Source organism: Ochotona princeps, chromosome 5 (genome assembly GCF_030435755.1).
Source record: "Ochotona princeps isolate mOchPri1 chromosome 5, mOchPri1.hap1, whole genome shotgun sequence".
Lineage (NCBI taxonomy): Eukaryota > Metazoa > Chordata > Mammalia > Lagomorpha > Ochotonidae > Ochotona > Ochotona princeps.
The window spans coordinates 68,598,851-68,614,150 of NC_080836.1; positions in this window are offsets into that span (position 1 = coordinate 68,598,851).

Sequence of the window (15,300 nt, forward strand, 5' to 3'; positions counted from 1 at the left end):
ATTTCTTGCCTCACCATTGACCATCTTCATGCTGTGAATTTATTTCTTCTATTTCTCCAAAGTATTCATTTGCAGATTATTTTTATTTTCATTGTAAGTGATGTCTTTAGGGCATATCATATTCTAGGTATTTGTTCAGTGTTATCATCAGGCTAAACATTTTCTTTTTGACCTTGCTTAGAAATAAAATGCGAATATCTTGTACTAATCTAAAATCCCTAAGGTTATGCATACATATTTTGGGAAATAGCATTAACTCTTGAAGTAGTGATATCTCATTATTTTAGCAGCACACAAACATATTTTTATGTAATTCCATTTGAAAAAACGCAGTATTTGTTGACAGTGAGGTGAAAGGTGACAGTGTCTCTCCTAGCTTTTGAATGTCTCCTTGGCTAAGATTATCTCTGACATTTCTAGCTTAGGACTTTTTTTCTTTATCTAACAGAGCCCATTTTTCTTTGCCCTTTCTATCCTGTCATTTCTTTGTGAAGCTGGTGGACAAATAAAACCTTTCCAGGCAGCATTGTGCTGACTTCTCTTCCGCCCTAGGAAGAGAAAAATCATTGTTCATTTCCATGGACTCTCTCACTTTCACATTTAAATCCATGTAACCACTCACCTGACACAGAAAATTCAAGGAATGTCAAGGTAGAACAGCATCTTACAGTTATTTTAATCTATTAATTCACTAGAGTAAGTCAAGCACGGCCTCAGTGACTTTGAAACTCATTCCAGCACGGATTTTTTTCTATTTAAAAAAATGACACACATTGCTGGAGATAGCAATTTCTAGTCACTTTTAGGAGGTCTAAAGGGGAGAAAAGGTCAACTAAAAAAACAGACGTGATTTAATAACCTAAGGACATTTTTGAACCTATATCTTTGACTTAACAAAATAAGTTTCTTTTCTTTTTTTTTTTTTTTTTTAAGATTTTATTCATATATATTCAGCCAGATATACAGAGAGGAGGAGAGACAGAGAGGAAGATCCTCCCTCCGATGATTCACTCCGCAAGTGAGCCGCAACGGGCCGATGCGCCGATCCGATGCTGGGAACCTGGAACCTCTTCCGGGTCTCCCACGCGAGTGCAGGGTCCCAATGCATTGGGCTGTCCTCAACTGCTTTCCCAGGCCACAAGCAGGGAGCTGGATATGAAGTAGAGCTGCCGGGATTAGAACTGGCGCCCATATGGGATCCCGGGGCTTTCAAGGCGAGGACTTTAGCCGCTAGGCCACGCCGCCGGGCCCAACAAAATAAGTTTCTTAATGTTAGGATCACAGGGAATTTCAAATCTCTTTCTACCAGGTATAACCCTACACACAGACTTAATTCAGAAGCCATGAACAATGAATAGAATCATTGTCCACTTATCATATGCTTGAGAACATTTAGGAGCTTTATTTTGGAGGAATGGAGATGCTAACGTTTCCCTAATTTACAGGAAAATACAAAAAATAGTTGATTAGTAACAAAGGAATTTTACTGATATCAGGCATTCTATCCCCAAGGATGGTAGGAAGTAGCTCAAATCTATTTGTTGTCTACTACTAAGAGATCAGGGACTTTAGGAATCAGTTGAGTCAGTTTTGGGTTGGCTACCATTCCTGAGCATATTTGTCCTTTAAAGTAAGTTACAAGTTTTCACAAGCTAGCACAGAGTTAGTGTCCCTAAGGCCTCAACTCTGGTCACTGCTCAGTTGTATTTCTCCTTTTCTGTTTACATTTGGCCAAAGTAGCAGAGAATCTAAAATCCTTTGAATGTGTCCGGAAAATTACAAGAAAATATTTTTTGACCAGATCAAGCTATCCATATTTTATTGAAACATCTGTTCAGTATTTGAATTCACTCATTTATTTTATTTTATTTATTTTTTTTTTAAAGATTTTTATTATTATTGGAAAGCCGGATATACAGAGAGGAGGAGAGACAGAGAGGAAGATCTTCCATCCGATGTTTCACTCCCCAAGTGAGCCGCAACGGGCCGGTACGCGCCGATCCGATGCTGGGACCAGGAACTTCTTCCAGGTCTCCCACGCGGGTGCAGTGTCCCAAAGCTTTGGGCCGTCCTCCACTGCTTCCCAGGCCACAAGCAGGGAGCTGGATGGGAAGTGGAGCTGCCGGGATTAGAACCGGCGCCCATATGGGATCCCGGGGCTTCCAAGGCGAGGACTTTAGCCGCTAGGCCACGCCGCCGGGCCCCACTCATTTATTTTAAGAGGTGAATATTTATATTAACCTTGAGGAACAAAGCTGAGTAGCAATCATCAGCTTCTATTTAACAAGATCTTTATGCAGCACTTTGAGTAAGATAGAATATTTTCATAAGTAATCTATTTTAAATAGTTCAGGTTGGGCAGTAAGGACGAAGCCTAGCCATAGGATTTAAGATAATTACAGGATAATATGTGGTTAAAATTTGAAATAGAACTGAAAAGGTGTATTTTTAATATTACAACTATGCCTAAACTTTTCAGAATTTTGAACATTTTACTTTGGTTTATTTTTTTTTCCTGACAGGTTTTCTTTATCTCCATCAACGTAAAAATGTCATGTGGTACACCCATACATCTGAAATTATTGTAGATGTGAATTAATCTAAAATTGTGAAGTCTATTGTTCTGAGATACTTCAGGGATTATAAAATCAAGGTGGTAATTAGCAGCCAATTTTGAACATTCATTGAGCCTCGTCTTTTGATGCCAAATTCTGGGCTTTAAGTGTATAATTCTAGGTACTTTGATGGGAGGAGAATTAGTATGCCACAAATTTGTGATGAAAGAACACTATTGCCCAAGTATAATTGCTATGACTGACATAAAGATTTTAAGTAACAAAACTCTCTCTCAACACGACAAGCCCATCTTGTATTTGAAATTCAATTTGTAGATAAGAAAAATTAAAAAGAGAAGTAGTCCGCATTCTAATCTGCCTTCAGAAAATAACTCAGTAGTCAAATTCCTTTTTCAGTTTTTTTGCTTCATGATATATGCTATCTTTTAGAAAGCTGAATTATTTTAACAATGTGGACTTATTTTCTAAAAATAAAAGTATTTCTCTAGAAGGCAGATTTGTCTTTGAAAAAAGTAAACTTAGAATAAAAATCAGAAAAGAAGAAAATGAAATGATAAGAGATGAAGTGATTTCAGAATAGCCCATTTACACAGCCTTCTCCCCTGGCTTCTTTCTGTTGGGGCTGACGTCATGACACCCCACAGTGGGCACCTTGGCATACTGAGTTTTAAGCTGAAGGAAGCTGAGAAAGCTGTGTAAGTTAAAGGCAATGGCTTCTGACCTGCTCCTTCCCTTTCCCCTGGGAAGGCTTCACAGTGCAGGTGTCTTGCTGTATATGCAGAAGGAAAGAATAAAGACACCCAGAGCTAGGGGTTGGAACCAGCAGTCCTTAGTAACTTGGCTTCAGTTTATCACTCTCCGATCATACCTCCTTTTGTCTAATAACATTTCTATCCAACTATCCAGTTTTCACTAAATCGGTACCTGAGAGCATAGTTTCCACTGTTTAGGTCTTCATTGCTGAAGAATTCTGTATCACCCAAAACTTACATTTAATAAATTTGTTAGGCTTTTCTTCTTGCTTACCTTTTTTTTTTCTTATACGGAGATGAGTCATAAACCTTGTGATGGGTGAAGAAAAGATAATACGTTTTTTCACCCTACATAGCTGGCTACCAGAAAGTCCTGCATAACCCTTAAACTTTAACTCACAGATAAAACCTGGAGTTTGACCTGTTAGTATTACTTGAGAGTTCTGAGGTCATGTAATTGGTAAGTCACCCACAGAAATTTGAAATTTCTACAGCTGTTAGAACTTCGTATGTTTTTCTGCTTTTATTTTAAGTTTCCTTTGAGCTCAGTTTCAAACTCACACTGTGATCTTGGGAAAACTGCTTAAGCTTTCTAAACATCATTTTACTCCAAGGTTCCTCAATAAGGTTCTTTCATTTCTGAAATCCAGATGAGGAATTCTTTGAGCACAGAGAATATACAAATCACACTGAAGTATGGGATTCATCCAGTCATTAGTTATGTTCTTGTTTTATACAAGAAGTATGTAATTTGAGAAAAACATTCTATGATTAAATAAAATAAGCTGTGATGTGAAGGGTTCTTCTTAGAATTTGGTCAAAAAAGCTGTGACACATTTTTAATGTGAAATAGAGTATTTCTGAGGCCACTGCTGTGGTGTGGAGGGTAAGCTCACTTCCTGTATTGCCCATTGGCATCCCATGTGGGTGCTGATTCGTGTTCTGACTGCTTCACTTCTAATCTATCACCTCCTTACTAATGAATGGCCTGGGAAAAGCAGTAGAAGATGAACCAAGTGCTTGGGCCCTTGTACCCATGTGGGAGACCTGGATGAAGGTCCTGGCTCCTGGCTTCCATTACGACCATCTGGGGAGTAATCCAAAGGATGAAAGCTCTCTTTTTATTTCTCTCACTTTTCTTTTTGTATCTCTGATTTTACAAACAAACAAGTAAATCTTTTTAAAGAATAGAGTTTCTCCAAAGTCAGTTTTCAAGGAAAACACTGTCCTACTTTAGTTCTGTTAAAAAAAAAAGTAATGGGAAAAATTGGAAGCAATGCAAAAAGATAGCAATGCATCCTGTCTGTATCCAACTAGGGACACCTACCAGGCCCATTTTGTTCAAATATCACTTGCAATTTATTTTAGCCTAGATTCTGTGAAGTTACATGTTAAGAAAGTGATGCAAATGAGTTGTGTCTAGAGGAAAATACAAACCTAAGGACTATAGTTTCAGCCAGTCTGCATGTAACCTAGCAATCTTATTGCACCGTTCTTTTCTCAGTTTCTATAAATACTCAGTTCTCCAAATGCTACTTGGAGGGTGAGTTTTATCATCCTGTGGGCTCCTTCATAAGTGAATTTGTGTGAATTTTGACACCCTCTATGAGCATCTTAGTTGAAATGTTTAAACCTTTAAGTTTGGCAGATTTCATTGTTGTTTTTGGTACTTTCCTACTGCCACCACCTGGAAGAGTAGAGTTGCCTAAAGCTGAAAGAAAAATTTCTCACTCCAGATACTGAACTTCTAGCTATTTGGATTTGCATGCGTTATGCGTCTTCATCTGAGTCCCATTCCTCATTTTGTGATGTCTGTTGTAGTGGCTGAGTCCAATTACAGTTGATTACTGAAATCTGAGGCTTATACTTTTGTAGTTCTATTTTCAAGCAACATATATAGTGATGTGCAGCTTTGCTGAGGAGTGAATTCTGATTTCAGGTTTTGCAATACTGATGTGTGAGGATGACTCAGAAGTATGCAGGGGGCCACTAACAGCCTCTGAATTTAAATGTGGCTGTGTTGTTCTGTACCGATTATCATGTACACTAGCTCTCCTGAAGTGAGAAAAACTTTGTTTCTTCGTGAAAAATGGGCTATAAGAGAAAATCATCTACTCCTACTGTTAATGGTAGGAAACAGGAAACTGAGCACGCTAAGAAAGCAGTCTAAATCACAATGTATGTTTGGAGGTATAAAACACACCCTCAATGTAGAGCTAATTCAACAAAGAACCATAAAACCTTTCTTCTATGTGCTGATAATTCAGTAGCTAGTGAAAATACATTTTTACTTTATTGAGTTGGAAGAATTGAAAAATATTGATACTGTGTAAGTTTTTCTTGCCGGGAAAATAGAGCAAAATAGCAAACAGATCATTCAATTTACATTCAGAAAGGAAGGGTTGGCTTTGGGTAGCATCATGGATAGTAACAGGTGTGAAGGCAGAGTGTGTAGATGTAGATGATGATAGAAGAATTTTGTGGAAAAGTTTGTGGAAGTTCTCTACAAATTGATTTAGTATTCGCAGTGAAGTGGAAGTGTGAAGATACAGACATTCAGAAGATTTGAGAAGAATGAAAGTGTGAAGACATTTTGGGAAAATGAAGATGCTTTCCTGGTAGGTAGCATTGATAACCTGTTCAAGGATCTGCTTTTAAAAGATTTCTTTCTTTTTTTTGGAAAGGCAGTTTTACAAAGAAAAGGGAGAGACAGAAATATCTTCTATTCAGTGGTTCACTCCCCAGATGGCTGCAATGGCCAGAGCTGAGGCAATGTGAAGCCAGGAGCCAGGAGCCAGAAGTCTCCTCCAGGTCTCCATGTGGATGTGTGCAGGGTCCCAAGGCCTCAGGTCATCCTCTACTGCTTTCCCAGACCATAAGCAGGGAGCTGTATGAAAAGTGGAGCAGCTGGGTAGTGAAATGGTGCCCATATGGGATCCTGGCGCTTGCAAGGGGAGTATTAGCTAATTGAGCCATTGTTCAGGGGCCCTCAAGGATCTATTTTTTTTTGAAAGTCAGATATGCAAAGAGGAGGAGAGACAGAGAGGAAGATCTTCCATCAGAGGATTCACTCCCCAAATGGCTGCAACAGCTGGAGCTCAGCTGATCCGAAGCCAGGAGCCAGGAGCCTCCTCCAGGTCTCCCACATGGGTACAGGGTCCCAAGGCTTTGGACCATCCTTAGCTACTTTCCCAGGCCACAAGCAGGTAGCTGGATGGGAAGAGGCGCAGCTGTGATTAGGACCAGCGTCCATATGGAATCCTGGTGCATTCAAGATGAGGACTTTAGCCACCAAGCTATTGTGCTGGGTCCAGGATCTATTCTTAAATTGAAATTGGAACCATTCACTTGCCATTTAGTATGATTGTGTGCTTTGCATCTCCAGCTTTGATTTTAACTATATTTGTGCATGTGTACATATATATATGACTAATCCTTAAGATCAAAAATGAAATTTAGGGCCTGATGCGGTGGCCTAGTGGCTAAAGTCCTTGCCTTGAATGTGCCGGGATCCCATATGGGTGCTGGTTCTAATCCTGGCAGCTCCACTTCCCATCCAGCTCCCTGCTTGTGGCTTGGGAAAGCAGTCGAGGATGGCCCAAAGCCTTGCGACCCTGCACACATCCACGTGGGAGACCTGGAAGAAGTTCCTACCTCCTTGCTTCGGATCGGCGCAGCACTGGCTGTTGCAGTCATTTGGGGAGTAAATCATCGGATGGAAGATCTTCTCTCTGTCTATGCTTCTCTCTGTATATCTGACTTTGCAATAAAAATAAGTAAATATTTTTAAAAAAGAAAATGAAATTTCTTCTTCATAATTAAAGGTATGATAAAATCATGGAAGGAGAAACAATTGGGTGGTATTAAATCAATGGATTGGAGGTCCTAGTGAGTTTGAAATATTATATTGGGAAAAGGAGAGTAGAAAGAGTGGACAAAAAAATTGAAAGTGATGATCAGAATGAGAAATCAGGAAATTAACATAAGATGAGTTGCAATTTTTGTTTATGACATGGTCTTGGGCTATGACCCTGAGATTAATAGTTGACCTGATCTATGAAGATGAGAATTAAAGGAATTGAAAAGTCTAGGCATGGGCTTGATGTTCTGTTCATGTGCCCATAACTCTGGGAATTAGGACAGAAGTAGTGTTGGAGAGCATGATTGTGAATCAGGAGCGATCAGTACAGAACTTTGGGGTGCTAATATGCAATGTCATTGAATGGTGTGAGATTAAAAACTGACAGTTTTAGGAAAAAGGGAGGGAAGTGTATCTGAAAGCACATGACACCTACACATCCTGAAACTCAAAGATCTGAAAGCCGCAAAGGAAAGGTAGTCTTCAACTGGGAACTCATGCGGTGTTTCCAGGGGAAAGTGGAGTTTTGATGAGAGTGAAAGGTGATGAGAGTGTTCAGAGAATGACTTGTGAAAATAGAAGTGTGGCAGCTAACAATCATGATATCACTCAAGGGTCTGCTCCTTGGGATACTTAAGAGTTGTTTTAGTTCCCTAACTGATTGAATCAGACTGACTCAAGTAGTCAATAGAATAGTGGGAGGTTATGACATATAATTTCTGAGTCAAGGTCATACACAGCCTGCCTGTAGCTTCTGCTCGTTCTGTTAGACCACTGCATCTACACCACTGGTGAATCTATCGCCAACTGTGAAGATACTGCAGCAGCCTTGAAGAAAAGAATTCCTCCCTCCGATCCCCTGTATCAGTCAGCATTGATTTCCATGAACTGAGTGAAGCACATTAAACATGAATCCTTTATCCCCAGTCACTTCTTCAGATAACAGCAACCACAGGGGACGTCTGACTGCCATCTAATGAGTGATTTCATGAAAAATTGTCTAGCCAAGTTTTAGCTAATTTTTTTAAAAAAAGATTTATTTATTTTTACTGGAAAGACAGATCTATGGTGAGAGAGAGAGAGAGAGAGAGAGCGAGAGAGAGAGAGAGAGAGAGCCATTTACCTAATTTTTAATTTGTGGAAACTGTACTGTCTAACACATAATGGCTTTTAGTTTAATCCAGCAAACTTTGAAGTTAGCTGTTGGGCTGTAAATACATTGATAATTAATAGATTTTTTGCGAACAATATTTACTTGAAAATTTCGGAAAGCACGTTGGCTACGTTTCAGAACCAGTGAGAGGAAGAATGTGACAGAATCAGGTTGGTAGAGAGCATTGAGAGGATGAAAGTGTGTGGGATGAGATGGAGCCTGGGGGGCCTTGTGGTGGCTGCTACATATGGGAATACAGTAAAAATGAGACAGTGGTTTCAAGATAGGTGTGAGTGGCGAGGGAGCATGCTGGCTGGTGATGAAGGGGCTTCCTCAGAATTTGAGTTTTGGCTCCCTGACTTAAGATTCTACCATCATTTCACAGTTTACCTGTAGTCAGATACCTTTTGAAATGAACTTCAATTTTCTAGTAATGGGATGGGGGTTTGTCTTCCGACACACAGTTGTGGAATGTACTTATAAATATCATTTAAGACACCTGGGCAGTATATATGTGCACAATGGCATATGAACAAAAAAATCCAGAGCCATTGGCTCTGATCAGAAAGACATCACACCTGGAAGATGCAGTGAAAAGAGAGACAGTAGCTGTACAGAGTAGATGCTAAAAAAGTCACTTTTCTATTCTTTCTCCCCAGTGGGAAAGCAACTTTTATGAGAAAAGAACGTTGTCTTGTGGCTGGCACCCAAGAGCGCCCAACAAATGTGGGTATTCGTTAATGACCAAGAAACTGGGGCTTTGTCAACGAAAGAGAGTTTTGTATGGAAATAGCCTAAGTAAAACATACAACACAGAAATAGGAAAGCCAGGTGGACCCACAAACTTGAAGAGATTTTATTTGCATTAAAAAAAGTTTACTTATATATGTGAAAGGGATATGAAGAGAGTGAAGGAAAGAAACTCTTCCTTCTACTGTTTCACTCCCAAAATGGCCGTACGTTTGGAACTGAGCTGGAGCTGAGCCGATCTGAAGCCAGGAGCCAGAAACTTCTGAGTCTCCCTCTTAGGTGTAAGGATCCAAAGACTTGAGCCATTCTCTGCTGCTTTCCTAGGCTGTAAGCAGAGAGTTGGAAAAATGTGGAACAGCTGGGACACAAACTGGCATCCGTATTTGATGCTGATGCTGCAGGTGGAAGATTAGCTTGCTATACAACTATGCCGACCTCTTCCACATAGTCAGACTCAGACATTGATAGCTTTTATATAAAATAAAAAAGACCCCCAGCTGACTTTATTGTGTAGCTAGAACTGAGTTGTAAAAGACATTTTAAAGTATCATGTTAGAGAAATCTGAAGCTGAGAGATTATAACTTTTAGGAAAGGAATGTAGTTCCTACAAGTACAATTTCAGACCTGAGGGCTGGGTGGGTATTGAAATCCTCAGAAATTACCCTAATGGAGATCTAGCACAGTGCCGGGAGAGAAGGTACCCGAATGAGGGATGAAGTGAATCTGGACCATGCAGATGCCCTGAGCGCTGCCTCCGCAGGTCCTGAAGGCAGCCTTGGTAGACGCAGGAGTTGGCCTGCTGAGACACTTGAATAATCTGACACACAAATGCCAGATTGGTTGTTTCCAATTGTGAGTCAAGAGAGGGAGGCGGTCTGAGTGGGAGGATGGTGTGAATCCATATGTAGACGAAACATAAATATGTCTTGTATACACACATTTTTCCCCCAAAAGTATATTGATAGCCTCATGGTGAACAAGAAACAAATTTTCCTTTAAAACATTGTTGAATTCATAGAAGCCTATCATTTTGTATTTTAATGTTCAATAATCATGAAAAATATGATTACTGTCATGAAGGAGTCTTTTTTTTTAACATTGAAGGAAAGTTTTTATTTCATTAAAAAAAAAAACCCTGAAACCATCTCATTTAAATAGGAGGAGCAAAATTCTGGAGGAGTGAGGACATTTGTAACAGAGAGGGGGTAAGCGGGGGAAATGTTCTGTGTATGGACAAAATAGTTCATTTTATTTTGTGCTGGGAAGAGGTGGAGTTAACACAGCTCCCAAGCGTACCATATTTTAAAACAAGAGTTATTTATTTATTTATATATTTGAAAGGTAATGGAACACCCCCACACACAATGTAGGAGAGAGCTAAGCAGAGACCATCTACTCAGGGGTTCATTCCTAAAATGGCTGCAACAGCCCTACCAGGACCATGCCAAAGTCAGGATTCAGGAACTCCCAATGACTTCCCACATGGTTGGCAGGGATTCACATGCTTGGTCCATCATCTCCTGCCTTCCCAGGCATGTTAGTATGAAGCTGCATCAGAAGCAGAGTAGCCAGTATTCAAATGGGCATGCTCATATGGGATGGCACCAATGCAGTAGATTTACCTGCAATAGCACAGTGCTGGTCCCTCAGTGCCCACAGTGTTGTGGAAGAAGGCATCGGCATCCTTTCTCAGAGAATGGGCAAAAACCATTTTTAAAAAAGATTTATTTATTTATTTCAAAGGTAGAGAAAAGGAGAGACAGAGGGAGAGAATCTTCCATCTGCTAGTTTATTCCCTGAATGACCGAAACAGGTAGAGCTAGACCAGTTCAAAGTCAGGAAACAAGAGCTTCTTCCAGGTCTCACACTTGGGTACAGGGACCCAAAGACTTGGGCCTTCCTTTGCTGCTTTTCCAGGAGCATTAATGAGGGGCTGAATCAAAAGTGCAGCAGCTGGGACTTCAACTGATGTCCACATGACATGCAGACATTCCTTGCAGTGTGGCTTAACTTTATGTGCCACAATGCAGGAACTCTCTCCATCCCCAAATCATGTTTAAAGTACACATAGAAGAAGTTCATTCTAGGGGTCTGTTTGGTACTTATACGGTAGGTTATTTGAGATTAACCAGATCTATGATTCCTGTAAAGGAGGACATTACCTCCTCTGTTCTGATAACTAAGTCACAGGAGTCATCCATTTCTATATCAGTTCCAAGGAAGAAAGGGTAAATGATAAAGGAGGATCCTTGCTTAAAATGAATGAATATAATGGCTAAATGCTTATCTTCATAGTGACTCATTGCTTCATGCTGACCTCTGAATTGAGTGTACACAGGCCACTTGCACATTCTCGATCACATCGTTAGGAAGTGAAATGACAATGGGCAACCACTGTCTCCGACATTTGTTATATGTGAAACGCGTTTAGAAGATGTAAAGACCAGGCAGTCGTGGGACAATTAAAAAGACACAAGACTGAAAGTGCCCACAGTGACATTCAGTTGCTCAGTTATGCCAGCGAAATGGTGAGTGCCCTTTAGTGTAGGGCTTTAATTCTAATGGAGGCTCAAGACAAGAAAAGGCCACCACGATGTAGTAGGGGGATGAATCCTTGATTTGCAGTCGTACAGCCTGACTGATTTCAGTCCATGCACTGCTACTTTAAACTTGTTGATCCCGAGTCAGTTACTTGACTTCCCAGCATCTCAACTGCTTCTTTTTTCTTAAAATATTTATTTTATTTTATTGGAAAGGTAGATTACAGACAAAAGGAGACACACAGAGAGAGATTTTCCTTCTGTTGGTTCACTCCCCAAATGGTCACAGTGGCTAGAGCTGAGCTGATCCGAAGCCGGGAGCCAGCAACCTCTCCAAGGTCTCCCACATGGGTGCAGGGTCCCAAGGCTTTGGGCCTTCCTCTACTGCTTTTGCAGGCCACAAGCAGGGAACTGGATGGGAAGTGGAGCAGCTGGGACATAAACTGGTGGCAATAAGAAATCCCACTGTAATTGTGACCACAACATGTGCATAAGCTGATTGGGGTGACAGACTGTGCCAGAACTTGTATTAGCAAGCACACATAAGAATCAGGTCTGGGATCACCTCAGAGAAGTTTCTATGGAGATTCCCCCAACTGAATTGTTGGACTTAGAACCCCAACCATGGAGAGAATTGCATGTTCCATGGTCTGACTGTGAAGTGTGTCAGAGCTGGGCCTCCTCAGTGGCTTAGACGGAGTAGTAGACAGCATATCAGGTACACATGAAGGCTATAGCAGTACACTGTATTCTGCAGAGGATACCTGGGATTGCAACAGAGGACAAAGGACAGAACAAATCAATAAACTACTCCAGCCAAGTGTTGGCAGTGAAAATCTGGGCAAATGGAGACTCTCAGGTGGACTATGTCAGCCAGTGGATTCTGGAGAGATTTCATCATGCTTGGAGTGGTGAGATTGGCAGTAATTCGGAACTGTTGAACTATCAAAACTCATGAGCATGCCTCACATTGAGGACCCTGGAGTGGTTTTGGGTGGCTGTCCTCCATCCCAGGGTGCAGAGGCGTTTGGGAGGCTGGGTGTGGCTTCTCTCCTTGTCTCCTCCCTTCTCCCAGATACAGGAAGGAAAAAAAGAGAATGTGGAAATGCTGATCTCACTCACCTTCCAATGGTCCTTGACCATTTACTCTAATTAACTATGTAAAAATCATTAAAAATAAAAATAGTTAATAATTTAAAAAAAGGAGAGATCCCACTGTATGTAAGGCAAGGATTTAGCCACTAGCTATCATGCCAGGCCCCAACATCGATTTTCCTTTCCTATAGGTAGGACACATGAATTGGTGCTCCACTACTGCAGTAAGTTGTAGATACAAATGACCTAAGTGTTACAACAGCAGTTCATGAAATAGCAAACGTCATACAGATATTTGTTATTACCATTGCATTAATCATCAGTACTACCCAGATCATGGCTCCACAACCTGAGATCTGGGTTCAGAGCTTCCAGTGTTCTTGTTAGCTGTAAATATTTGTTGCAGGGTTTGGTAGTGATTGTATAAATTTAGGCTAAAGGCAATTGCAAATGAAGCCCATACATATGAATAGTTGGAAAGAAAAAGAGCCAAAAAATATCTGGGAAAGACTCATATGAGTCTACTATTGATATGCAAATATAAACTTTTTGATAAATTTGACTAAAAGGACTTTTAAAGGGTTATGGGAAAGTAGAGCTGTTGGAACCCCAGGAAGTTTGTCCCTGGAAGGGAAGAGCTGCTTAAACAGTTCCCGAATAAGGAACTGCAGGAGCACAGTGTGAAGCAGCTCCAGCAAGCTGTCAACTGTGTGGAGGCAAACTCCCTTTGCTTCCTGGTGGAGCCTGGCACAGATGACTGAAATCCACGAAAAGCAGCAGGAAATGGGTTAAGTGTCTCAGACCTCAGCTCCTTCCACCCTACTAGGATTAACTGCTATCAAGAGATTACAGACAAAATAAACAACTGCTGAAGACTCACATTTTTTGTACCCCTTTTGTACTGGTAAGTGCTTGAGATCTTTTTAGCTCCATGGTTGTTAGTATTTTTGTTTCACTTTCCAGTACTCAAACTGCAACTCCAAACACTGCTACATTTGCAGTGCTTTGTTCTCATAAATTATGATCACGGGGATGAAGCTTTATGCTCTAGTTCTTGGTTCAGGTCAGCAAACCCCCAAGGCTACAGCAATTCTCTCCAACTACTGCTACCACATAGCTGGCACACCCAGGAGGGAGACCACACTAAGATATTTATGCATACCAATATAATTCCCAACTTTCTAATAAGCAAAGTAAAAAGATGACTTAATAGGTCATCTCATTCTTGTCTGGGCATTGCAGGTTTCTGTTCATCTGAAACTTGTGTAGCTTTGCACTTCTTTGCATTTTTTTTCTTTGTCAAATATTTATTTTGAATTTTTGAATTTTATGGTACAATTTTGTAGATTTTAGGATTCTGCCCCCCGCCACCACAAACTCCCACTCCCTGACTGATTTTCCTCATGTTGCTACAATAGTACAGTCCTTCATAAGGAGTCATGATTCCATCAGTCTGTTATTTAAGTATGCTCCGACATTGCTGGTACAATGTCAGATAGTCCAGCATCCCATTCTACATATTTCCAACAGTTTCACTGGGAGTCCATCTTTGATTTGGAAGCAGGGATGCATATTGCATTTCTATTTTTTTTAAAGAATTATTTATTGATTTTGAAAACATCACAGAGACAGGGAGAGAGAAAGAGAAGTCTTACATTTGCTGACTCACTCCCCAGCTGGCTACAATGGCCAGGATGGGCCAGGCTGAATCCAGGAGCCAGGAGCTTTAAAGTCTCCCACATGGGTGCAAGGGCCCAAACACTTGGACTATCTTCTGCTGCCTTTCCAGGACCATTAATAGAAAGCTGGATGGAAAGTGGAGCAGAAAAAAAAGTTATTTGAAAGGTGGAGTGATCTATATGAAGATAGAGAAGGAGAGAAAGCTATCTTCCATCCCCTAAATGGCTGCAATAGTCAGAGCTTGGCCAGGCCAAAGCCAGGCCCCATCTGGGGGTTAGGTGCCACCTATCTCTTTTTCTAGGCACATTAGGAGGGAACTTAAACTACTTTCTATTTCTACTTCCTTTAGGTCCTAATACACATGATCAGGGACTGCTTACTTGGCTTTTCTGTTGGCTAGACACTAGTTTAACTTTGGCCTTAGCTTTATCTTTTCTTGTGTCCTGCCCTAAATCCCAGGTTCTTAGAGAATACGTTTGTCTTCTTGGTGAAGGCTCCAGCAAAGTATGTGACTGAATAAGTAAAGCTTGTAGAGGAAGCTCAATTTTGTCTTTGATTTTCAATGCTTAACAGGGCACATGAAAAGAAAAGAGAAAAGAAAACCATATCACGGCTTGTTCCATCTTTGCTAAGCAGAATGAAAGTAGACAGGCCTACTTTATCAAAAGTGTTGCTTTTTTTTTCCTTCCAATAAACAAAGATGTGGGATGCCCTTCTTTCTTTGTTTTGTAGGATTAATTGGGTATTTTAAATTAGAGTGAAAGGTAGGAGATGATTGTTGGAAGCACTAAAGCAGAAATCTAGGGGTGGTGGTGGTGGTGATATGGTGAATACAGTTACACTAAAGTCTGCATTTGCTTTCCCTTGATTCATTCTTTGGAAATGAAAGGACCC